This window comes from Lampris incognitus, chromosome 2 (genome assembly GCF_029633865.1).
Source record: "Lampris incognitus isolate fLamInc1 chromosome 2, fLamInc1.hap2, whole genome shotgun sequence".
NCBI classification, from domain to species: domain Eukaryota; kingdom Metazoa; phylum Chordata; class Actinopteri; order Lampriformes; family Lampridae; genus Lampris; species Lampris incognitus.
Genome location: NC_079212.1, coordinates 118,094,374 through 118,120,675, shown reverse-complemented (window position 1 = coordinate 118,120,675; position 26,302 = coordinate 118,094,374).

The following is a 26,302-nucleotide window of genomic DNA, read 5'->3' as shown; positions in this document are numbered from 1 at the left end:
TAGTGCTCTTAAAAAGCCTTCAATCTGATAGCAAGGGCAAGAAAAAAAAATCTATCTAAAGCAATTTTGATAATTGGTAACAATTGTTTTCTAGTTTTCTGGGCTCTGTTTATTACTACACTTGGTTTCCATCTCTAATTTGATGTCTTGATTTGCAGACTTTAAAAATCAAAGCAATTTCAAGCATTCCTATCAAAATGTCAAATCATATTATATAATGTGAGTTGCACTGAGTTAACATTAGGATGTCAGGAATAATTTCTGTTTTTTCACACTCCATTTTACAAACTGCCGGGATCTTGATGTCTCCTATTGCAAACTCAATATTGCTCAATTCAAAATGTGTTGCTTGGTTGCAATTATATATCTTGTGAATTATATCATTCCTGGCCATCAAAATCCGACCTAGGGCAAAGTTACATCACTAGATGTTGTTATATGTTTGGGACCTGAAATCAGTCCTGTTATGGCAAAACAGTTCAGATTAGGGTTACAGACCTAGTTTCTAATTGATACTTCATCACCTCTGTACCCACCTCTCCCAGGTGGATAACATAGGGCAGGAAATGGGCAAAATATAGAAAAGCAATGTTATTTAGGCATCTAAAAAAAAAAATCAGGAAACATGATTCAGCTTCAGTTGCTGTTGTAGTTAATGCATAAGTCTTAACATTTCATCTCCATTATGCCTCTTGTAATGAAAGGACCAAGACCATTTTATATTTTCTAAATCCATTTAAAAGTGGTCAACAATTTGCTCAAGCCGTCCTTACTGATTTGTTTCACAGAAATGAGTGCTCAACTATAAATATGCTTGAATCACTACTGTATAAAGTGGTTCGTTTCCCATAAACCAACATTTCTGACTCCTTCAGGGAATTGTAAATATGTGACTTGTGATTATATGAGGAATTACACTCTTTTACTATTTCAAATTTGAGCCCAACAATAGACATGATTCATAATAGCATATGCACATAAGTCTGTGTTCATGTAGGTTTTGGGGTATATGTGTAACAGGTACCCTCTTGGTTTAATCAGCATGGGATTTTTCAATATGTTAGTGATGCTGAACCAGCTGCAGATGGTCATGAATTTTCTTGTGCCATGGAAGTAGACTCGAAATGACTGATGATACCGACATTGTCACACGTCATTGCCATGGCAATGACCAGAAGAAGCATCAAGTGAGGTATTGACCTGCAGAATTGCAGAAAGGAAACCAGGGAAACCTAAATCTAATATATAAGGGATGACTTTTAAGCTCTCCGAGCTTGAACACTAATATTTCTCGTTGACATGGACCTGTCAATAGGAGGACCTGGGCTAATTTCACATGAAGAGATGGCCTGTACTCCTTCAGTCAAAACAATCTCTTTAATGCTCATTTGGAGGGGGGAAGAAACAACCATAAAACAAAATTGAAATCTCACATTTCACATTATGTACAGCGTGAGTAACACCTTAGGTAATGCGTGAGCTTTTCAGAACTATGTAATGTACCACGTTTGAATATTGATGGATGACATGTTTGTTGTTCAGAATACCTTCTGAAAGCTATCTACTATTACTGTTGTTATAATTTCACGTGAACTTGAGTCAATTTCCTTGTGTGCATAGGCACACTTGGCCAATAAAGTTGATTCTGATTATGTATTAACAGCACGATGTTTGAATAAGTACAGGGAAAGATATACCATATTGCTCCATGTAAGTTTGAACTGTAATCCAAGAGAATTGTAATTTGAACTTCATCAGGGTGTCTGTTATCTGGTCCAACTCACCCCTGCTGGAAGCATGCCAAGGCGGCTCAACCATGGTGTTTGAGGGATCAATAGACAAACAGCTTCTCTGTGTTTGATTGCCTTAAAGCTAGCGATCTTCAGGCTGGTGAATGACTGTGGAAGACTTCGCCTGTGGAAAAGTCGATAACAGATAAAACAGAGGTAGGTTGCTGGTTATGGGTACCTGAAGCCCCATTGAGAAATAATGTCACAATGATGAGCAACACGTTCCCATTTATTGTCCCAAAACCCTGGAGAAACCTGTAAGGGCTTTATATAACACTCCACAAGACAAAGTTATTGGTTTCTACCCACTGAGATGATTCAGACTACTTGCGATTTCGTATCAAAAGAGACTTAATCTAAGAAAAGGGGAAAAGAAAAGACGTGAAACCATTAAATATCTAAATGCATATCAGAATCAAAAATATAGTGTTTATATATATATACACTACCGTTCAAAAGTTTGGGATCACATTGAAATGTCCATATTTTTGAAGGAAAAGCACTGTACTGTTCAATGAAGATAACTTTAAACTAGTCTTAACTTTAAAGAAATACACTCTATACATTGCTAATGTGGTAAATGACTATTCTAGCTGCAAATGTCTGGTTTTTGGTGCAATATCTACATAGGTGTATAGAGGCCCATTTCAAGCAACTATCACTCCAGTGTTCTAATGGTACAATGTGTTTGCTCATTGGCTCAGAAGGCTAATTGATGATTAGAAAACCCTTGTGCAATCATGTTCACACATCCGAAAACAGTTTAGCTCGTTACAGAAGCTACAAAACTGACCTTCCTTTGAGCAGATTGAGTTTCTGGAGCATCACATTTGTGGGGTCAATTAAACGCTCAAAATGGCCAGAAAAAGAGAACTTTCATCTGAAACTCGACAGTCTATTCTTGTTCTTAGAAATGAAGGCTATTCCATGCGAGAAATTGCTAAGAAATTGAAGATTTCCTACACCGGTGTGTACTACTCCCTTCAGAGGACAGCACAAACAGGCTCTAACCAGAGTAGAAAAAGAAGTGGGAGGCCGCGTTGCACAACTGAGCAAGAAGATAAGTACATTAGAGTCTCTAGTTTGAGAAACAGACGCCTCACAGGTCCCCAACTGGCATCTTCATTAAATAGTACCCGCAAAACACCAGTGTCAACATCTACAGTGAAGAGGCGGCTGCGGGATTCTGGGCTTCAGGGCAGAGTGGCAAAGAAAAAGCCATATCTGAGACTGACCAATAAAAGAAAAAGATTAAGATGGGCAAAAGAACACAGACATTGGACAGAGGAAGACTGGAAAAAAGTGTTGTGGACGGATTAATCCAAGTTTGAGGTGTTTGGATCACAAAGAAGAACGTTTGTGAGACGCAGAACAAATGAAAAGATGCTGGAAGAATGCCTGACGCCATCTGTTAAGCATGGTGGAGGTAATGTGATGGTCTGGCGTTGCTTTGGTGCTGGTAAGGTTGGAGATTTGTACAGGGTAAAAGGGATTCTGAATAAGGAAGGCTATCACTCCATTTTGCAACGCCATGCCATACCCAGTGGACAGCGCTTGATTGGAGCCAATTTCATCCTACAACAGGACAATGACCCTAAACACACCTCCAAATTGTGCAAGAACTATTTAGAGCAGAAGCAGGCAGCTGGTATTCTATCGGTAATGGAGTGGCCAGCGCAGTCATCAGATCTGAACCCCATTGAGCTGTTGTGGGAGCAGCTTGACCGTATGGTATGCAAGAAGTGCCCATCCAACCAATCCAACTTGTGGGAGCTGCTTCTGGAAGCGCGGGGTGCAATTTCTCCAGATTACCTCAACAAATTAACAGCTAGAATGCCAAAGGTCTGCAATGCTGTAATTGCTGCAAATGGAGGATTCTTTGACGAAAGCAAAGTTTGATGTAAAAAAATCTTATTTCAAATACAAATCATTATTTCTAACCTTGTCAATGTCTTGACTCTATTTTCTATTCATTTCACAACATATGGTGGTGAATAAGTGTGACTTTTCATGGAAAACACAAAATTGTTTGGGTGATCCCAAACTTTTGAACGGTAGTGTATATATATATATATATATATATATATATATATATATACACGTGTGTGTGTGTGTGTGTGTGTGTATGTATGTATGTATGTATGTATATATAATATTTATATATACTGTATTATAGTATGCCTTTAAACATTACTCTTAAACAGAGACAAATCAGTGCTGACATTTTTTTTTCTTTCAATGTCAAGCATTGGTCCTTGTCATGTAATGTACATATACTTTGATTCTGCTATATGCTTGGACAGGTTTCACAGCGTGCTGTTATGAGAAATGATATGTGTCAGGAATCTTAATCATTTCCCTTAGCTGCAAAGGGAATACACAATTTCTTCTTTCCTATTCCCAGTTTATTACCAGTTTAACCAAGAAAAATAACCTGAAAGTGAATGTATATTTTCATATACACTAGTGGGTTCATGGTCATTTACTTGTTTAAACTTAACCCCTATTTTAGACCTCAGCAACTTTAATGCCACAGCGAAGGGCATTAAAACCCTGTTGAGATGTATTGGTGGGGCTGAATCTCTGCCTAGATGGTAAGGAGGTTAAATCATAAAAAACTCTAAATGGAGAATGCTTCTTAAAACCCTATATCCATAAGTATGAAGCTTGAGTAACTATTTATTTGCAAAAATAGAAATAGCGTATCTTTTCCAGTGAAAGTATTTAGCCCAAAATGAGACCTGTCACTTCTTATTCAGACAAAAAGTTTTAAAACAATAAAACTAAATCATGAAGTATTCAGAGTGATACATTTTGGATCTCAATGATATATATATATATATATAAACATTGTTTTTGCTATGATTTACACAGACCAGTCAGTGTCATCTCTGCTTGGATTTCAAGGTCTTCATGGTGAGCTGTGGCATGACTGGGCTGCAATGTGAATGTACAGTTTTACTCACTGATGTTAATTTAATTCTAATATTGTACTTATCACAAAGCATCTACTACTACTACTGCTACTAACCTGGGCCTCGACCGATCCGGTATGGACATCTGATTTATGATCTGCATATTTGATTTGGCAAAGGTTTTACACTGATGCCCTACCATTTTTTATTAGCATTTTAGGAATCAATGCATTAACATAAATTATTCCATTATTAAACCCGTCCAACCCCCCCCCCCTTAGTCTTTTGAGCTCCTTATCTTAGGTCAAGGAAATAATAACAAAAATACATTACTGTTAAGAAAAAGTATGACAATAATAATAAATGAGGTATATTAGTGTAAAACAAAGCAAGACAAAAAGCAAGAAAAAAATATATACGCACACATACAAGCAAATAAACCAGAGGAACGTGTATGAAATATGTATGGGCCATTGCAGTCCATAATAAGTTGTTGGGAGATTTGAAGATTTTTTCAGTGTACTACCAAACTGTAGGATTCAGCTGTTACGTTGTATTAATCATCTCATCTGGGTAGTCATTCTGGGGAAAGGGAGGCCAGATTCTTAACATAAGAGATCAGAGGCGGCCAATGACTGTGAAATTTGTCTGTCAAACCACGTATGGAGAATTTACCTTTTCAACTCCAAAACAGACATCATATCAGACAGCCAAGAAGTAGGAGATGGGGGCAACAGTTTCTTCCATAGTAAAAGTATTCTCCGACGGGCTGTTATAGAGGTGAATGGGATTATATTGGCTCCGGATGCCCTTCCTGACACAACCCTCCCCATTTATCTGGGCTTGGGACCAGCACTAAGAATGCACTAGCTTGTGCATCCTCAGTGGCTGGGTTATATTATCAGAAAACATCCCCATGAAAATACACTCTTAAACATTTTTTGATGCATAAGAATTAAAAGATTTTATGTAAGATTGCAACTACATAAAAACAAACTTAACTGTCTTTCAGTGGAATCCTTACCTCATTCTCTCTCGTATGTTTTCGCACAGCTTAACGCTGACAACCCTTATTGAACCCATATCTCCTGGATACATGGAAAAAACTAAAATGTAATGTTTTAGTGATGGTAATGTCCAGTAGTTGTAGGCAAATAGGTCCTAAAGTTTACATCATATACTCTAAAATATATTTGCTGTCAGTTTATGTTGATCACTCTTCTTAATCCATTCAAATATTGCAAATTTTTCCCCCGCAATTTATTTATAAGGAAAGCTGCTGTTTTGCTCTTGTTAGAAGGACAGTCCACATAAAAGAGTGGCCGGATTGAAGCTTAAAGATTTTGCATGTTTTCATTTTGTACCATCAGGAAATAATTAGCAGAATTTCAAACTCCTTACAGTCTGAATGGGCAACAGAAATGAGTGACTTATATCATCATTAAAAAAAATAAAAATCAGTAAACAAAGATCAGGATTATAATCCTTGTTATGTCACTTGAGACCTATGTGTGTCTTGTTCTGTTATACAATATTACATTCTTGTCTGTCATGTAATTGTGTCAAGCCTATACAGCTGTGAACCTGAAGAGGCAGGAAATAAAACACACTGGTTACTCCTACAATGTTTTTAGTTTATCTCTCTCTCTAGCTTTAAAAGTTTGCAGACACCTTGCTTTTTAAAATTTTCCGCATAATGTTCAATTTTCTCTGCTACATGTCACTTAAATTACCTTCTTAACATTGATTTATTATTATTATCATTATTATTATTATAACATAAAACAGCTATCTACTAATAGTTTGGGGCTATTCATGCTGCACTCAGGTTCATGCTCATCAAAATGTCTTACTTGGTATGAGAGTGGGCAGTAGTACATTTCCATTAAAGAAATCTTTAATTTCTTTGCTATTTGTAGATATGAATTACTTTCACCTCTTAACACAATCTAAGTGATATCTTCGGACTGAAGATGTCACTTACAGCGCATTCAGAAAGTATTCACACCCCTTCACTTTCCCCACATTTTGTTATGTCACAGCCTTATTCCAAAATGAATTAAATTCCTTTTTTTTTCTCATCAATCTACACACAATACCCCATAATGACGAAGTGAAAAAGGTTTTTTAGAAATGTTTGCAAATGTATTAAAAATAAAAAACTGGGTAACACTTTAGTATGGAGAACATAGTCACTATTAATTAGTTGCTTATTAGCATGCAAATTAGCAACATATTGGCTCTGAATTGGTCATTATTACGTACTCATTAATGCCTTATTCTGCATGGCCTTATTATACAACCAGTAAGCCATTAACTATGAGTTTTCTCTCTATAACCTCAGAATTATTGCTTATTAGTAGTACCATCTCAATATGCTTCGCTTAGTATGGGCTTTATAAGGCGGTAGTACCACAAGAAGAGTTATTCTCCCTTACTAACACTTAATGAATATGGTCTGTTCTTACATAACAAAACACAAAACTACAAGTGTTAATAGTGTTAAATTACTCTAAATTAAGTTTTTGTTACTTAGAATATGTTCCCCATACTAAAGTGACATCTTGATCATTACTAATTCACTAGTAATTACGTTTTTTTACTTAGAATATGTTCCCCATACTAAAATGTTACCAAAAACTGAAATATTGCATGTACATAAGTATTCACACCCTTTGCTATGACACTCAAAATTGAGCTCAGGTTCATCCTGTTTCCACTGATCATCCTTGAGATGTTTCTACTTCTTGATTAGAGTCCACCTGTAGTAAATTCAATTGATTGGACATGATTTGGAAAGCCACACACCTGTCTATATAAGTTCCCACTGTTGACAGTGCATTTCAGAGCAGAAACCAAGCCATGAAGTCAAAGGACCTCTGAGACAGGATTGTATTGAGGTACAGACCTGGGGAAGGGTACAAAAAAATTTCTACAGCTTTGAAGGTCCCGAAGAGCACAGTTGTCTCCATCATTCGTAAATGGAAGAAGTTTGAATCCACCAGGACTCTTCCTAGAGCTGGCCGCCCAGCCAAACTGAGCAATCGGGGGAGAAGGGCCTTGGTCAGGGAGGTGACCAAGAACCTGATGGTCACTCTGACAGAGCTCCAGCGTCCCTCTGTGGAGATGGGAGAACCTTACAGAAGGACAACCATCTCTGCAGCACTCCACCAATCAGGCCTTTATGGTAGAGTGGCCAGACGGAAGCCTCTGCTCAGTAAAAGGCACATGACAGCCCGCTTGGAGTTTGCCAGAAAGCACCTAAAGGACTCTCAGAGCATGAGAAACAAGATTCTCTGGTCTGATGAAACCAAGATTGAACTCCTTGGCCTGAATGCCAAACATCACGTCTGGAGGAAACCAGGCACCTCTCATCACCTTGCTAATACCATCCCTACAGTGAAGCATGGTGGTGGCAGCATCATGCTGTGGGGATGTTTTTCAGCGGCAGGAACTGGGAGACTAGTCAGGATCGAGGGAAAGATGAGTGGAACAAAGTACAGAGAGATCCTTGATGCAAACCTGCTCCAGAGTGCTCAGGACCTCAGACTGGGGCGAAGGTTTACCTTTCAACACGACAATGACCCTAAGCACACAGCCAAGACAACAAAGGAGTGGCTTCGGGACAAGTCTGTGAATGTCCTTGAGTGGCCCAGCCAGAGCCCAGACTTGAACCCCATTGAACATCTCTGGAAAGACCTGAAAATAGCTATGCAGCGACGCTCCCCATCTAACCTTACAGAGCTCGAGAGGATCTGCAGAGAAGAATGGGAGAAATACCCCAAATATAGGTGTGCCAAGCTTGTAGCTTCATACCCAAGAAGACTTGGGGCTGTAATCGCTGCCAAGGGTGCCTCAACCAAGTACTGAGTAAAGGATGTGAATACTTATGTACATGCAATATTTCAGTTTTTTATTTTTAATACATTTGCAAACATTTCTACAAAACGTTTTTCACTTTGTCATTATGGGGTATTGTATTTAGATTGATGAGAAAAAAAAGGAATTTAATCCATTTTGAAATAAGGCTGTAACATAACAAAATGTGGGGAAAGTGAAGGGGTGTGAATACTTTCCAGATGCACTGTAACTGGTGAATTTTCAGAAACTTCAGGTCTTAAGCTCGATATAAACAAAAGTGAAATTTCATGTTTATATGAGACTGAAGAGAAACTTATGTTTAATGTCCCTGTTAAAGAATGTGTAAAATACCTTGGTATTCACATTTCAACGGATATGGCTGTAAGACAGCAGCTAAATTTTCTTCTTAAAATTAAGAAAACCAAGTCAATTCTTAACATGTGGCTTCAGAGAGATCTTTCCATTTTTGGATGAGTGTTATTGACAAAGGCTGAAGGAGTATCCAGATTACTTTATCCTACCTTGTCACTCTATGTTAATGATGTGCTGTGTCAAGAAGTTAATAATTTATTTACCAAATTTGTATGGAAAAACAGACACCATTACCTTAAAAAAGAAATACTTAGATTGGAGAGAGCTGAAGGAGGATTGGAAATCTTAGATTTTGTCCATTTAAATTGCACCTTGAAGATCAAATGGCTTAAAAAAATGTTTGGAGCCCCCAGAATCATTATGGAATTTTATACCACACAATATATTTAAAAATTTAGGTGGCTTAAAGTTTCTAATGAGATGTAATTACACTGTCTCTAAATTGCAGATAAAACTCTCAAAGTTCTATCAGCAGGCTTTATAATCTTGGAAATTATGTTATGTTCACAACTTTTCACCACAAGGATAGAATTTGGAACAATGATAATATCACTGTTAACAAGAAATGTATATATAAAGCGAACTGGATTGAAATTGGTATAATCTTTGTTACAGATTTGCTTGATGAGAAAGGTAATCTTTATAGTTATGAAAATTTCCTAAAAGCCAAATCTTTTCCAGTCAAATATAAAGAATTTACTTCTGTGATAAGGGCTATTCCCACAGGTATAACTGAATTAATGAAATGTCACTTAGGATATCAAAATGTTAATCTTCAAATACCTTGTTTAAAAGTTAATGGAATAAAATGAACAGACATGAAATGTACCAACAAACATATAAGAAAAGTGCTTTATGACTATAATAAGATTCCAACCAGAGGGAAACCTTTCTGGAATTCACAATTGGATGACATAAAATGGCATAAGGCTTCGTTGTACCCATTTCAGTTCTGTATCTCAAATAAAATTAGAGAAATCCATTTTAAAATTTTACACAACATCTATCCATGTAACACATTAATTTCCAAATTTACTGACATAGAACTTAATTGCGCCTTTTGTAGCGCTGAGCCAGAAACAGTTATGCATTTGTTTTGTCACTGCCCCTCCTCATCTGGGTTTTGGAGTAACATAGAGAAATGTATACTTAACAAGACTGGACAGTCTATAATAATTATGCCTAAAGACATTATTACTAAATTTGAACGTGAAAATACATCATTAAATTACATGACGAATCTTATAATTGCACTTGGTAAATTTCACATACAGTGCATCCGGAAAGTATTCACACCCCTTCGCTTTCCCCACATTTTGTTATGTTACAGCTTTATTCCAAAATGGATTAAATTCCTTTTTTTTCTCATCAATCTACATACAATACCTCATAATGACAAAGCGAAAAAGGTTTTGTAGAAATTTTTGCAAATTCATTAAAAATAAAAAACTGAAATATTGCATTGCTTGCTGGTTGTCCATCGTGTCCGATGATGGCCATCTTCTCCTATTTGTGGGTCCCTTGGTGGCTGAATAGGGAAGGGAAAACCTTCAGCACTGTACTCAGCCAAACTCTCCTGACCATCCGGGCATCCAAGCACTCCACCACGGTGGTGACACCTACTCTGCTTATGATTGAGAGGGAACTAAAGCATCCACTGGACCACTTGAGAGCGGAGCCAGCCACTGCACATGAGAGCGCAGGGCTCCAGAAAGCCAGAACTCAGGTCCAAAGCTCACACGCCCGGATGAAACAGAGGTCCGATGCCTCCCGCCAAGTACAGACTCCCTCTCTGTCTGTAGGTGACTGGGTCAGGATCAAATACGTCCATTGCCAGAACAAGCTGCGGTCATACTGGTCGAAGCCCCATCAGGTGACTCAGCAGCTGGGACCGGCTACCTACAGACTGGACGTTGGGACTCGTTGGCACTCAAACCACCTGCATAGGGTTGTAGCCCCTACAAACCCTGCATCATCCCTGTCCCCAGCTGCTGCTCTCAGTTGGCAGCCCAGACTGGAGGCAAACCGGGTGGGTGGTAACCCACCACCATTGCCAGGCCCTGCTCCCCAGCCTGCTCGCCCTCAGAGGGTGAGGGTTCCGCCTGTCTGGCACAGGGACTATGTTACAAATGGTTAAGGGAAATCTAGGGTAGGGACTGATATGTTATGTTATGTTACTTTCTCAAGAGGGGTGGGGGGAGAAAATGTTATATCTGGTTAGTCTGACTTGTATGGTTAAGCACTAGCAGTTACTGTGCCTTTAAGAAAAGCAGGGGGCAGTGGGAATTACGGCAAGGTGGAACGTGTCGTGAGTTGATGTGGGTTAAGTAAAAGATATAAACGTGGCTCCTGGTGTGGTCATTGACTGAACATAATGGCGCGTTCATGAGTGCTATACTAGCGGACTTCATGGATGCATAATAAGACTACTACGGGACTTACTTGGGACTTGAAACCATGGATGTATTTATAAAAATGGCCAAACAAAACCCAAAAACGTTCAAATCAAAGTCTAACAAGTGACCAATAAATGCGACACAAAACCACAAACTCAAAATATCTTGATGTGTAAAAGAGAAGGCTCAGCTTTGAGTCATTTATTCACCCTTATCTTTGATTTTTGTTCATCCGAACAGCGTTTGTAACCCATGGATGTATCATAGTAGAACTGGATACCGGTTCTAAAAATGGCGTCTGTTCATTCCTATGCGAATTGCTCGCCTGGCGCATACGCCGAAAAAGCTTCTGGTTCCGGGTTACTTCAGAGTATATGGGGCCCACTGAATTTGTTTTCTGTTTTTGTTTTTTTGATTAAACAAGTAGTATAGAAGATACAATATTCAGTATTCAAATATATCTTTCAAACAAGAACAACAAATACAAACAACAGAGTTGTTAATACAACCAACAATAAAACAACAACAAAAAAAACAATTTAAATGGGAATCTTCAAGTCAATACATTAAATAGATTGCAAAAATAGACAGTCTCCGCAGCTTTCTTATTTTTCGAGTCAGTGATGGTCTTAATGTATTGTTTGGTGTCATTTTCAAAAAATTAAAAATTGGGGTTTAGAATGGCTAAATTTTGACTTATGAACGAGATACTTTGCTAAAATAATCAATAAATGTATGATATAGCATTCTTTACTTTTGTTACTATTATTAACGTGAATACCAAACAATACATTTTCCCAATAAAGAGAAAAGTCAGGGTCAGCATTATCAATAATATATAGTGATAGGTCTTTCCAGAATTTGACAGTATAAGGACATTGCCAGAACAGGTGCAGCATAGTTTTCTGGGTGCAATTCACATAAAGAGCATTTTACACACGTGTTTCTTAAACTTATTAACTAGATAGGCGTTTACATGATAGAATCTATATAACATTTTAAAAGAAATTTCCCTTATTTTATTAGTAAGAAGATATTTGTATGGGAGACACCATATATTTTTCCAATTTAAGTTGCCAACAAAACTAGACCAGTAAGAGAAAGCAGAAGGTGTACAAGTAATGTCAGATTGAATTAAGGAACACATATTAAGGTTCTTATTCCTTAAGGTAGTAGACAGGCAGACTTTACCCACGAAAGTTATTTAGGATCAAGTGCCGGCAAGGTGATGGTCTTTCGGAACCCCTTAGGAGGGTCAGAATTCCAGAAGGAATATCATCCATGACCGTTGCAAACTCCTTTGGGGTAACAGGAATACCGTAGGCATTAAGGAATTAAGAATACCTTAACAGGAAACCATTAGCATTAAGTAACTGGTTGACTAACATCATACCATTGCTAAACGAATTTAGATAGAATAAAGATCTATTCTTAAATTTAACATGTTGATTATTCCAAATGAAACAGTTGGGTGGGGAGAAATTGTGCTTGTAAATTAAAGATCATGACAAAAGCATCTGTCTGTGAAATTTAGCTAGCTTTAAGGGAAGTTTCTCTATCTTGTAATCACATATAAGTACAAAGTTAAGACCACCAATCTTGGAAAAAATATAATCCAGTATAAAGTGCCAAATAGAAGTGGGGTTATTCAGAAAATGCTTTATCCAATTAATCTTAAAGGTCTTATTAAGAGTAGTAAAATCAAGAAAATTGAGCCCTCCAGAGTCATATGTATTCATAATGACAGACCTCTTAACATAATGAGTCTTGTTTTTCCATAAGAAGTTGAAAAGTAATGTATATGTTGCATTGCATGTCTGCTTATTGACAAACAGAGGGATTGCTGCATAAGTGAGACGGGATAAACCTTCTGCTTTGGCTAATAATACTCGCCCTTTTAAAGATAAATCTCTTTGTAATCAATGGTTAAGCTTTTCCTTAATTTTCTCAATAATAGGTTAAAGGTTTCATAACATCTTTCTTCTTCATTTCTCATAATGATAATTCCTAGATAGGTAATCTTTTCCTTAACCGGTATGTTAGAGATATGGAGTATGTTACACTCTTTAAGAGAAAAAAAGCTCACATTTGTTCAAATTCAAACAAAGACCAGAGGCTGCAGAAAAAGATTCTATAGTTTTAATAGCAATGGGAACTTGACTGGCATTCTTAAGAAATAGGGTAGTGTTGTCAGCAAGTTGACTAATTATAATATATCTTCCTGCAATGGAAATCCCTTTTATAAGACTATTCTTAATATGATTAGTAAGGAGTTGAGTACATAGAAGAAATAAATATGGAGAGGCCGGACAACCCTTCCGGATGCCACGCTTCAAATCAAACCTCGGAGATGTACCACATTTCAACTCGATGGAGCTATTACTACTGGCATACAGAGTTTTAACAGCTTGACAAAAGAAGTCACCAAAAACACATTTTTCCAGGGAACTATAAATAAATGTGTTCTACCATATCAAAAGCTTTATAGAAGTCCAAATAAATAATGAAGCTGTCATCAGGATATAAGAATGAATAATCAATTACATCTAAAACCAGCCTGATATTGTTAGATATGTATTTTTCTCATAAAAACTGACTGAACTTCATCAATAATTGGATCTAACACAGATTTAATTCTTTTAGCAATTATTGAAACCAAAACTTTGCAGTCATTATTTATCATAGAAATGGGCCTCCAATTATCAATAAAAAGATCTTTTTTGGGTTTGGGAATTAAGGTGATCAAACCTTGTGTCAGTGAAGGAGGAAGCGTACCTTTACCTATACTTTTCATGATTACTCCAAGCAGAATAGGAGCTAAAGTTTCAGAAAAAGCCTGATAAAATTCTGCAGAAAGGCCATCGACCCCAGGAGACTTGTTAAACTTGAGATGTCCCATTGCATAATTGACTTCCTCAATAGTTACAATATCATCACATAGCTTTCTATCATTTTGCAGGATTTGAGTGGTGTTGTTCAGGGAATCCAAAAAAGAAGTACATGATCGCTGACAAAATTTACAGTCGCATAACTTCCTATAGAAGCTAGAACAATAATCAGCTATTTCTCTGGGGACATCAGTAATATTTCCATTTACATTAAGATGCTGAATGGTATTAGCCTTCCCATGATACCTTTACAAATTGAAAAAAAAATATGCAGAATTTTGTTCACCTTCTTCAATCCACCTCTTCCTAGACCTTACAAAGGCACCTTTGGGTTTATTTAAACATATTTCGTTCAGTTTAAGTTGTTCTGAAATTAATTCTGATCTTTATTTTTCTGATACATATGCAGGGTTTTTCTGCGACAATTGAATTATTTTAGAAACCAAGTTAATTCTACTACTCTACGACGTTTTGCTATGACACTACCATAACTCCTCAAATATTGGCTTGCTTTAAATTTTAAAAAAAAATCCCAATTACTACAAAAAGAATCTTCAGATTTAGCCTTATCCCAAAATTGCATTATTAAATTTTGTATGTCTATTTTAACTATCCCGTGCTGCAACAATGAATTATTCAGCTTCCAGTAAGAGCCTCTGTTTATACAATTATTGACAGAGTGGAAAGGAATGGAAATGGAGACGGCATTGTGACCTGTTAATGGTGTTGTAAAGATATTAATTGAAATCTTGTCAATGTTCAGGGTTCTAGAAACCAGCCAGAACTCCAGTCACGACTGTCTGGAGGCATTTCTATTACGCCAGATAAAGGTTATTATTCCGCCATACATCAATTAAATTAAACCTACGCATGAATACCTTTAAGTTATCATTTACTGAAGTAGATGAACGAGAAGGCCAACAATCCAAATTATGATCTAAAATCATATTGAAATCCCCACCTATTACTATAATAGAATTTTGAAAGTTATTAAGCACATGTTGAATGATTATTAAGCACGTGTTGAATCTTATTCTCCAATGTAATCAAGCAGCTGATCATTTTCAGCATTAGAGTTGTAGCCATAAATATTAACAATTATAAAAGTAAAGTGATCAATGTCGATAACTTGAAACATGAAATGACCTGCTGTGTCACAAACATAAAGAAGGATAGAACCAGAGAATGTGTGTTTTAGAGTAGCAACCCCTGCAGAGTATTCAGAACTGCTTGCCAACCATAGATCGTTGCCCCATTGACATCTCCAAAATCTAGCGTCACTGGTTATCGAGTGAGACTATTGAATGAAACTAAAATCTGTTTTGTGCTGCTTAGCAAAGAAAAAAAAAAAAAGAAAAAGAAAAGAAAAACAGCTTTACGTTTTATAATACTCTGTAACCCCCTGGCATTGAGAGTAATAATAGATAAGGACATATTAACAACAAAAATGATCAAAATAGCAAGTAAGGATAGAATTGGCTAGGAAATTTAACCCAACTGTCAAGAGCTGCACTAACTTAAGTCCTAAAAAAAGTATCTAAAGTGGAACACTGTAGAAAAATTACAAAGCAACAATGCTATCTGTTGAGACCAAATAGCCTACTAGTAGGCTACAACAGTTATTAGACATTCATTGGAAAAGTAATGTGCAAGAAGACCCATTAAATCTGAACGAAAAGGGTCTAGTTACCATTATTTAGAGAATTGGAATTAACATTATTAGGCTATATCAAAACAATATTAGCTTTTGACCCTACATACTTTTGGATAACTATCAAACCTCAAAATCAAGTGGCAGGAAACAGTTCAGTACCGTTAGCAAAGGTGCGACCACTGACAAAATATGTCATCTTCCCTTGTTCGCGAGCCTTAGCCACCAAAGGCCAGAGTGGCATCCTTTTCTCTCTGAAGGACTGGGATAAAGTCTTCGGCAAAATGCAGGTTGTTCTCTCGAAGGAAGGTGGATTTTTTCGCTGCTTTCCAAACTGCATCCCAGGAAACGCATGAGGTGAACTGGAGAATAATCCCTCGAGGTCTGGAATCTCGTTTTCTCCGTTGGCCGAGTTGATGCACTGTATCAACTACATCAGGAGACCTGGCCTTGTGCTCAGGTAGGATGGACTGACAGAGCTGTATCACTACTCTGCGGACTTTCTGGTCCTTAGATTCCGCTACACCGTAGAGTCGCATGTTCCAGCGTCGGTAGTGACTGTCAAGATTAGCTAAACGTTGTTCCATCAGGCTTGCTTTCTTTTCTGCCACACAGACTCGTTCCTCGACGTTTGTCATTTTTCCTTTCACATCTTGAATCTCAGCACAGTCAAAGTCAACAGTTTTTTTTCAGACCTTCGATTTTCATGGTGTTGTCAGAGATTAATCTCTCCACATTCTTTCCAGAGCATCAATTCTGGTGTTAAACATCACTGAGATTGCGCAATGTCTGTACTACTATCTACATCTGGACCTCATGGGGTCCTGTTTTTCTTAGCAGCCGGGGGTTTGGATGGTGTCATAGGCAAGGGAGGAAAATCTTCATCCGTGATAGCTAATGTTAAAGGTCGAACTTCCATGCAGTAGTCTTGTGCCGAAGTCACGAGGGGATTCTCCTTCACTGATTCGGCCATGCTGTTTCCGTCGGCTAACAAACACAGCTAACTTAGCCTTTACCTCGAATAAGTTTAATGGTTTAAAATGACTAGAGTAATGATGAAGGTGACTCGCACATCAACATAATCCATACAACACAGCTTTTATAGTGTTGTAATACAATAGTCTATTAGAAGGTTGTGTTCCGCTTGTTTTAGAAAATATTAGTGGTCAGCTCTTGAAAACACGTGCGCTCATGTCGCCATCTTGACCTGAACCCATTTGGGTGGTTACTATATCGGAGTAGGATAGTGTACGGAAGCAGAAGTGACATAATAATAGCAAGGAGAAAGAAGAAGCACAACACACATCACTCCTAGTGTTGCTAGCTAGCGGGCTAGACAGGCAGGCTTCGTAATATAGGTAACTTAACTTGCTAAATAGGCTAAGAACTCATCATGACACATGAATACAACTGAATATGTCTAACCTGTGGCATAGGCGAATGTATTATAGTGAATTCGGGGGGCAGATGCACATCGCCAATGCACTGAGTCGTGTTTACCTCAATGAACAAAGCGAAGAACTACTGGGAGAGGAGTTGGAGGTCAAATGGATCACACCTCAGCTGCCTATCTCAGAGGAAAAACTACAAACTTTCAGGGGGCAACACTGGAAGATCCAGAAATGCAACTGCTGAGAGAGCCCACAATGAAAGGATGGCCCAATGAGAGATCAGCTGTTGTGAAAGAAATCCAGGCATACTGGTCATTCAATGAAGAGATCAGCTACTCATCAGGCTTACTGTTCAAGGCTGCAAAGCTGATAGTGCCAAGTCAACTGAGGCAAGAAATGTTGGAGAAAATTCACGAATCACATCTGGGAATCATCAAATACAAGGAAAGAACCAGGGACATTCTCTATTGGCCAGGTATGTCAACTCAAATAGAGGACATTGTATCTCATTGTGTTGTCTGCAATGAGAGCAACAACGTCAACCCCAGAGAACCATTAGTCTCATACTCACTACCAGAAAGACCTTGGGCTAAGATAGGAATGGATCTCTTCCACCACAACGGCCCAGAGTACTTACTGTGTGTAGATTACTACTCCAAATACCCTGAGATCACAAAGCTGTGTGACACTACAAGCTGTGGTGTTATCACTGCAATGAAGTCCACATTCGCGAGACATGGCATCCCAGATGTGGTCATTTCTGATAATAGTCCACAATATGCCTGTGCTGAGTTCAAATATTTCACAGAAACCTGGGAGTTTCAACACACCACTTCCAATCTTCGACACACTCAGTCAAATGAACAAGCGAAGAGAACTGTACAAACGATCAAGAGTCTCCTCAAGAAAGCACAAGGTGACCCATACATCGCTCTTCTTGAGTACCGTAACACTTCACTAGATGGTGTGGGTTTCTCTCCAGCTCAGCTGCTCATGGGTCATCAACTGAAGTCAAAGCTGCCTACCTCAACGACACTGCTCACACCTGAAAGCAAGATCAATGTACACGACAAACTGAAAGAAAGGCAACAAAAACAAAAAAGCTACTTCGACAGACAGACAAAACAGCTACCAGAACTACAGACAGGTGAAAACGTCAGGATTCAACGAGGAAAGATATGGCAACCAGCAGTTGTGCTGAACAGACATGAACAGCCCAGATCCTATGTTGTTCGCACGCGTGATGGAGGAATATACGTACAGGAGGAACAGAAAACATCTGCTGAAGACCTCAGAAAGAGCACACCCAGCAGAAAGAGCTGACACGGAGACTCATGTTCCAGAGACTGTACTTGAGGCTGAGCAGTCAGCAGACATGGCTGTTACTCACAGTCCAAAGTAGGTCATACCAGACAAACTTTATCCAAGGTCACCATGTCACATCACACGTTCTGGAAGGCAGATCAACCTACCTGCTAGGTACAAGGACTGAATATGCAAACATGTTTAGAGGCTATATATATATATATATATATATATATATATATATATATATATATATTTTTTTTTTTTTTTTGGTGTTTAAAATACAAAGTAAAGTGTCAGCCTATGTATCTGGCAAACGTGTTTAACAGTTAGGATGTTTTATTTGTTTAGTGTTGTGTAAGACAGAGAAAATAAACACAATATACTGTTACACAGAGAGATTTTTTTTTTTATTGAGATATCTAAAGTTGAATGGATGTTCTATGCAAAAGAAAACATCTTAAGGCGAGGTATATGATGTACCTGTTGAGCTTCCCTAGCTATGACGTAGGATGTCGTAAAGTGTACACTGTCATGCATTCAGTAAATGGACACATGTTGAACTGCAAGCTCGCTGTATGTCTCGTCATTACAAAACTATGTTACAATTTGCAGTGGCAGGTCCAATTATCTGTGAAGACCCTGCATTATGGGGATCGATTACAGAGAACGGATTAAAAAAAAAGAAAAAAAGAACTCAGAACAACCATGGGTCAGAAAAGGCTTTCAGCACTCTCTTTGAGGTCTGTCGAGTCTGGGCTTGTGAGGGAGCTGGATTTCGAGGACTAGATCACAGAGTTTGCAAAGAAAACGTCAAGAAAGATGAACTTCTGAAGGTAAGACCCATTTGATTATGTTGTCTATGCATTGAGCAGTATTATCTGTTGTGATTGTGTGTTGCTGTATATTTTGTGGATGAGTTTGATATGATGTTTGCATAATGTGTATCGCATCACTGTGGTGTGATGCTGCTGTATTTTATTGGAGTCAGTTCGTCAAGTTCATTATATGTTGGTTTTTGCAGTTATGTATGAAGTTGCCTAGCTCACTTAGTGAGCTTTATTTTTAAACCTGTATTCAGCTGTGCTGTGTGATTACCTTAGGATGGCATTGTTGTAAGGCGATTCCTAGCTGGCGCGTAGCCACGGGTCTGCCTGGGTGTGCCTGTGCCACCCATAGAGGGCGCTGGCACACCCACGCGCAAGTAACCATTTGTCCCAGCGAGCATCACGAGAGACTAGCAGTCACAGTGAAATGACACAGCAGCGAACTTCATGCTTGTTTGCTAATGCTGGATACTAGCTACTTTATCAACATGAAAAACAAAGCTCGCTATTGAATTTCTTCAAAAAACTTAGCATAGATAATGACCAGCTGGACACAAGGCCTACAACAGCTGAGGAGGATGATGTACCACCCCCTTCCCCTCAATTAGTGCTGTGACGGCAACTCCTTCGGTAGGCCTAGCTGCAGCTGCAACCCCTGTGATAGAGGACACAGAAATGGCTACCACTAACGATCTCTCAGCAGTAGATGAACCTGCATGCCAGCCCAAATTGCGTGCTTTCCCTGTCACCCAAACAGTCAGTGGAAAAAGCAGGAGCTTCTCAGCTAAATGGTATAACTGGTGCAGTTGGGTAAAGTATAGCATTAAACTGGATGCTGTATTTTGCCAACATTGCTGCCACTTTTCCATCGATGTCAAGGAGGATAGATTTAACAAAGGAGGACTGAGAGACTGGGGCCACCTTGGTCAGTTTTGTATAAAACATGAAGCTAGTACAGCCCATGCTGCTGCTGTGGCCAGACACAAAGGTTTCATGGACATTCAAATGGCTGAAAAAAGTGACATCATGCACCAGGTCACGAAAGACAAACATGAGCAATTTGCTGACTTTATCGAAAGAAATTGGGCAATGTGAAAGTTGTCGTTGACATTTTGCTTTTCTGTGTGAAACAAGGCATTGCACTACGCGATTACAGGGAAGACACAGAAAGCCTGAAAAGAGGAAACTTTCTTGAACTGTTTGAACTGGTTTGTGCATATGACCCAGAGATAAAAAAAAGTGCCTTGATGAGCTCCCGAGTAATGCACAAATAATGAGCCCTGACATTCAAAACGACCTCCTTGAAACTGCAGCATCACTTCTACTCCAGAAGATCAAAGCAGAGTTGCATGCACAGACTGACACCTACTATGCCATCTTAGCTGACGAATACAAAGACCTCTCGAAGAAGAAACTAATTGCTGTCTTTGTGAGGTACATGCACAATGCCAATCTGAGAGAGAGAGCTGTCAGATTTGTGGCAACAGAGGATACAAAATCTTGGCAGTACTGAAACCGCTGCAGCTGGACCCTGGATTGTGTGGGTTTCAGTTTTGACAGGGTGTCAGTCATGTCAGGTGGGATAACTGGGGTGCAAATGCTGCTCAATAAATCTTTCCCCCAAGTAGTGTATGTACATTGCCACTTGCACCACCTGAATCTCGTGCTTTCAACAACCTCGAAAGTGTCTCCTGCCGTGACCACATTTTTTGATGTTTTAAATTCACTGCACCATTTCATGACTGGAGCCAACAGAATACACAATTTCTACAAATTCAAAAAGAGCTTCACCCCGACAGAGCCTGTCTTGAGCTTGTGAGTTCCACAGATATTAGATGGAGTTCAAAATCTGGGTCTGTCAGTCGAGTTTTGACTTTATATGACATCATATTAGAAACACTGAGTGAGTTTGCAGAAGGCTCTGGCCAGACCAAAATAGATGCAGAGTCTCTCTTGCAACAAATACAGACGAAAAGATTAATCTTTCCTCTTGTGGCATTTTCTAAGCTTTTCAGTGCCAAGTGATTTTGCAACAAAAGGCCTACAGTCCTAATCTGCTTTGGTGACTGATTGCATCCACATGATTGAGGGCCTCAAAGAAACGTTTGCTACATTTAGGAATAACTCAATTGGGGAATTTGAGAGAATCATCAGGCTTACTTATGACGTCATGAAGAAAAATGATGTGCATAACTGGGATGTTGCGGGCCCTTGTAAGAGGAAATTAACTTCCAGGTTAGCCAATTCACATGTGACCTCTACAGTGGGCAGGGCTGCGCCCATTAGGAGTGACTTTGATTTGCATTCATTGTGGATTTCGATTCTTGACAGGCAGCTTATGGAACTAAACAACCGTTTTCAGTGCGACTCCACAGAATAATGAAGGCTGCCGCCTCCCTGCTGCCTGCGTCACACTCGTTTGGCCAGATGGAAATACTACGGGCTCCAAGCAAGCATTATGGACTTGGAGTAGATGGGCCCAAACCTACAGTATTTGGGCAACTGATCAAATGAAAGGTGAATGGGGGTCACTCGTACCCATCCCTAATCGAAGTCTTAGACTCCTGTGATAAAGATGTGTTCCCCAACATGAACAGTTTACTTAGGGTGTTAGTCACATTGCCTGTTACAAGCTATTCTGTGGAGTGCCTGTTCTCAACAGTCAACAGGATAAAATCCAGCGGCAGAGTAACCATGCTTACAGGATTGCTTTCGTTTGAAAGGGAATTTACAGAGACTGGAATCAAATGAAATCATCAAAGCATTTAAGGCCAAGCCACGTCGTCTTGCCCGGGGGGCAAGTTGGGGAAGAATCTCATGTTGAACCTTGGGGTCCCACATGTCAGTGCTGTTATCTAAACAAAAGGGTTAGTGCTAGTGGTGACATAGGGTTACCGGGCTCTGTGTATATGGGAACTAGCCCCCACCTTTGGCAATTACCTTGATAGACATGTCTTAACCACTGTTGCTATACGCTGTTGCTAGTATCTTTAATTTGTAACGAGACACATGTCTTTTGTAAAGAATATCTATTGCACTGCAAAAACCACTTTATGTACCATGCCTATATTTACCTCATTAAAACTGCCGTTGAAGCATTACGTTTTTGTCTGGGATTCATAATTTTTTATCTACGGACACTTGTGTTTTGCGCATGTACACATACAAAATAGCATACGCGCGCATGTTTTTCTCACCGGCCACCTAATTTCAAGAAGGCACACCCAACAACTAATTTCTGGCTACGCTACTGATTCCTAGTCAGTTACATTATTATGTATCACTAATAACCGGTGTGCTGTCTGCTTGGGTGGTTTTCCATGAACACAAATATTGCCATAGTCTAGAGTCATACACTGCTTTAGGATAATTTAATCCATTGTTTCCTTTTCTTGTGATTTGTGAGTGAAATTGCAGTACTTGGTCTATTGAACTGTATAGGCATAACTGCGCAGCTGGACTGGTTATTCAGCCTTTGACAAATAGGTGTGGCATTATGGTCTGGTGGATTTGACATGCCAGCTTGACTGGAAGCTCAAAATAATTAAGGTGAGGTTTAATGGCTTGGCTGTGGTGTACGTACGTATGTGTGTGTGTGTGGGGGGGTGGGGGGTGGGGGGGTATGAGCTTCAGTGCCCAGGGGCCCCTGGGGGTACTAATCCAGCCTTGGCCATTGGTAGCTATGCCCAGTAGAGGAAATGGCAGACGGTGGAAAAACCAAGGTGACAGTGGAAACTACCCAGGGAGAAAAAAAGAACCCTGTTGACAGATGAGGCAAATAAGGCGAAGAGGGAGAGTGATATGAACAGAGGTAAAATAAGAGTGAACCTCGGACGGGCATTCACTCAGTGAAGAGAGCTCTGGTGTTGTATAGAACTCTGTTTCCCCATCAAGATCTGTTTCACCCTAGCCAGACGAAAGGGGGTCAGTCCTATGTTCCCTCAACCCCATGTTCCTTCAAGCCTGTGGGTTAGCTTTCAAATAGGTTAGTTATTGGTTAAGGTTAGGGATAGGTAGAAGCTGAGGTTAAGTTAAGTTAAGTTCAGGTAAATTCAATGAAATAGGGTTGAGGGAACATAGGGCTGAGGGAACATAGACATGCTCCTGATGAAAGCGTTTGCTTGGAAACCGTTTAGGTTAAGCTTAGGGTTTGGTTAGGTTAAGGTTAGTCAAGCGTCCCAGTGTTGTATCAAACTCTGGCTAGGGGGAAATGGATCTCGACATGGAAACAGTTTGATACAACATCTGGGACCTGAGAGGGTTCCAAACCGAGATTCAGTTGCCATTCTGTCTACTGGATCAGTACCACAACCTGCTTACTTATTAATACTATCAGATGTTTTACTGTGCCTCTCTCGTAGCACTGAGATCAGGGTTTCTAGTTCATATTGGGATTCTTACGGTTTCTTGCTTTGGACGGTAGCCAGGCTGCTAATAAATGGAAAGTGATCCCGTTGTCTTTGCAATAGCAGCACAAAGAATAATACCGCTTGGAAACGCTGTGGGGGTGGGGGTGTTGAAATGTTGTCTACAGCTGCTTTAACTTTGGAATAACATATATATAACAGAGAACACCTTTTGCATGTTCATGATGCAATTAATTTTTGCGAAGTTCTGTGTCTAGTGCAGCAAGGGGCTCCGTAGAAATCTGGTTGCTTTTGTTTATTTTTTACTTGTTGCTATAATTTTTCATAAATGCACAAATGTGTTAGATTTTTCTCCCTGTACTGCACTGATCTATAAATTCAATTTCATGTTTAAAGCTGCCACGAGCAGTTTTTCCACTGATTATTTATCAATCTCGATTTAATTTTGATGCCTGTATGTGACTGACATAAGCAAATTAGAACATCGGTGAGAAGATTAGATATTACTGAATAATGATTCCAAATGCTTGTCAGATTCCCCACAATTCACGACACACAGACAGGATACATAGCCACAATTAAATATACATCATCTCATTGCTGTGTAATTCGTAAACACTTGCTTTTCCCAAAACACGACTACATCTCTCATGCTTCTTTTCAAAACAAATGCATGAGCAACCAGAGCATTTTCACGAAAAGAAGTCGGTCATGCCTTGCATTGTTAATAAATGCATATAATGCAATGAATTTCTACTATAATTATCTATCTCATAAACCTGATTGGTCCTGAATTTTAACTTTTGCAATCTACTATGAACTGTTAAATTTTATTTGAAAATATTTTTGGCAAATCAAAAATCCCTTTGCCTCTAATTTGTGAAGTCTTGGTGCCTTTAGGAATAAAAAAAAAGCTTCTTGCCACCACAAAATTTTGTATTCTAACCTTTAATAGACTCAATCTTGGTGAAAGTTGCCCTGCAAAGTTGCCCCACATTCTGTGCATGTGCGCGTGCGTGCGTGCGTGCTGTGTGTGTGTGTGTGTGTGTGTGTGTGTGTGTGTCGGCCCTGCGTGATGGCCTGGTGGCCTGTCCAGGGTGTCTCCCCGCCTGCCGCCCAATGACTGCTGGGATAGGCTCCAGCATCCCCACGACCCTGAAGAGCAGGATAAGCGGTTCAGATAATGGATGGATGGGTTAATGGATGTATAGGAACAACTGGAGCGACCTCTAGTGGAAATGGTCCGACACTGTGGATGTGACAAGTCTACACATGCCTTAAATTTTTTAAATGCTTACATATTTTTTTTAAAGGCTTTGAATGATGATTATTGAAGCTGGTGCATTATCCCCCAGTCACTTGAATATGACTGATAAACTGATTTTACACTGCGGCAGGCCTACTCTTTGTCCAGAAGATGTCAGTGCTGTTATCTAAACAAAAGTAAAACTCTTTTTAACGGCCACTAACTGAATGAGAGCGAAACCGTTCTCTAGCCTGAGCTGTACTCTTGACCTCCACCTTCTAAGCCTGGATAGCGATGGAGATTGTGTTGTGTATATAGAAGTGGAGCACCACTCTGGGAAACATGGATCAGTAAAATACTTGAATACCCCTTCCCTAATCTACAAGAATAACGAAGAGATCATAAAGACATTAAATTGACCTGGGTGATAAAACATACCGTGTTGTGTTTTCATCTGCACAAAGACATTATGTGTAACAAGGTTTACAATATCTCTTTCCATGGTTTGAAGAAATATTTATTTATTCATTCAATTATTTGGAATCTTCACTCACACCTACACATGATTGGGAATTCCACCTTGCAGCGAGACTGAAGCAGTTGACTGTTTAGGACCATGGCACCATAGCAGCAGTTGTTGAGAGTATATTATTAATTTATACCCCATCTATGTTATGGCTGCAGCCATGCTTCTAGTTTTCCCATATGTTTCCTCGTGTTGCCCTCCTGCTATGCTCCCATGTCTTGTCTCTATGTGTGTGTGTGTGTGTGTGTGTGTGTGTGTGTGTGTGTGTGTGTGTGTTTGTTTGACGTGGGTGCGGCACTCCTTCCCTGAGTCCCCTGCTGCTTACACACACCTGCCTTCCATCAAGTTCATCAACCACAGCAGTATAAGAACCCCCGGCTCTTCAACCACTCATTGCCAGATTGTTGTTCAAGCTGCAGGGGTAGTAGATGCTGCAAGCCTCTGCAGTGCCTTTGCTTGTGCTCTGTAACCTGTCGCCTTGTGTTGATTCGCAACTAATTGCTATTCTCCATCTCACGTGCTCTAGGATCATTTCTTGCCTGCCTATCTGCTTCCCTACCTGCTTGCCAGCTCTCCAACCTGCTGTCCAGCCTCCTTCGGCCAGCTCACGTCATTCTCTCTTTTTCAGCCACTCTGCACAGGCTTTCCTGCCATTCCTCACTGCCTTCCTGCCCTCTGTCAGCCGTCTTCCCTCTTTCCACCGCCATTCTCTGCTACCCATTCAATAAATCCTCCTCATTCATCTACTCCTAGTCTGTCTGTGCTTG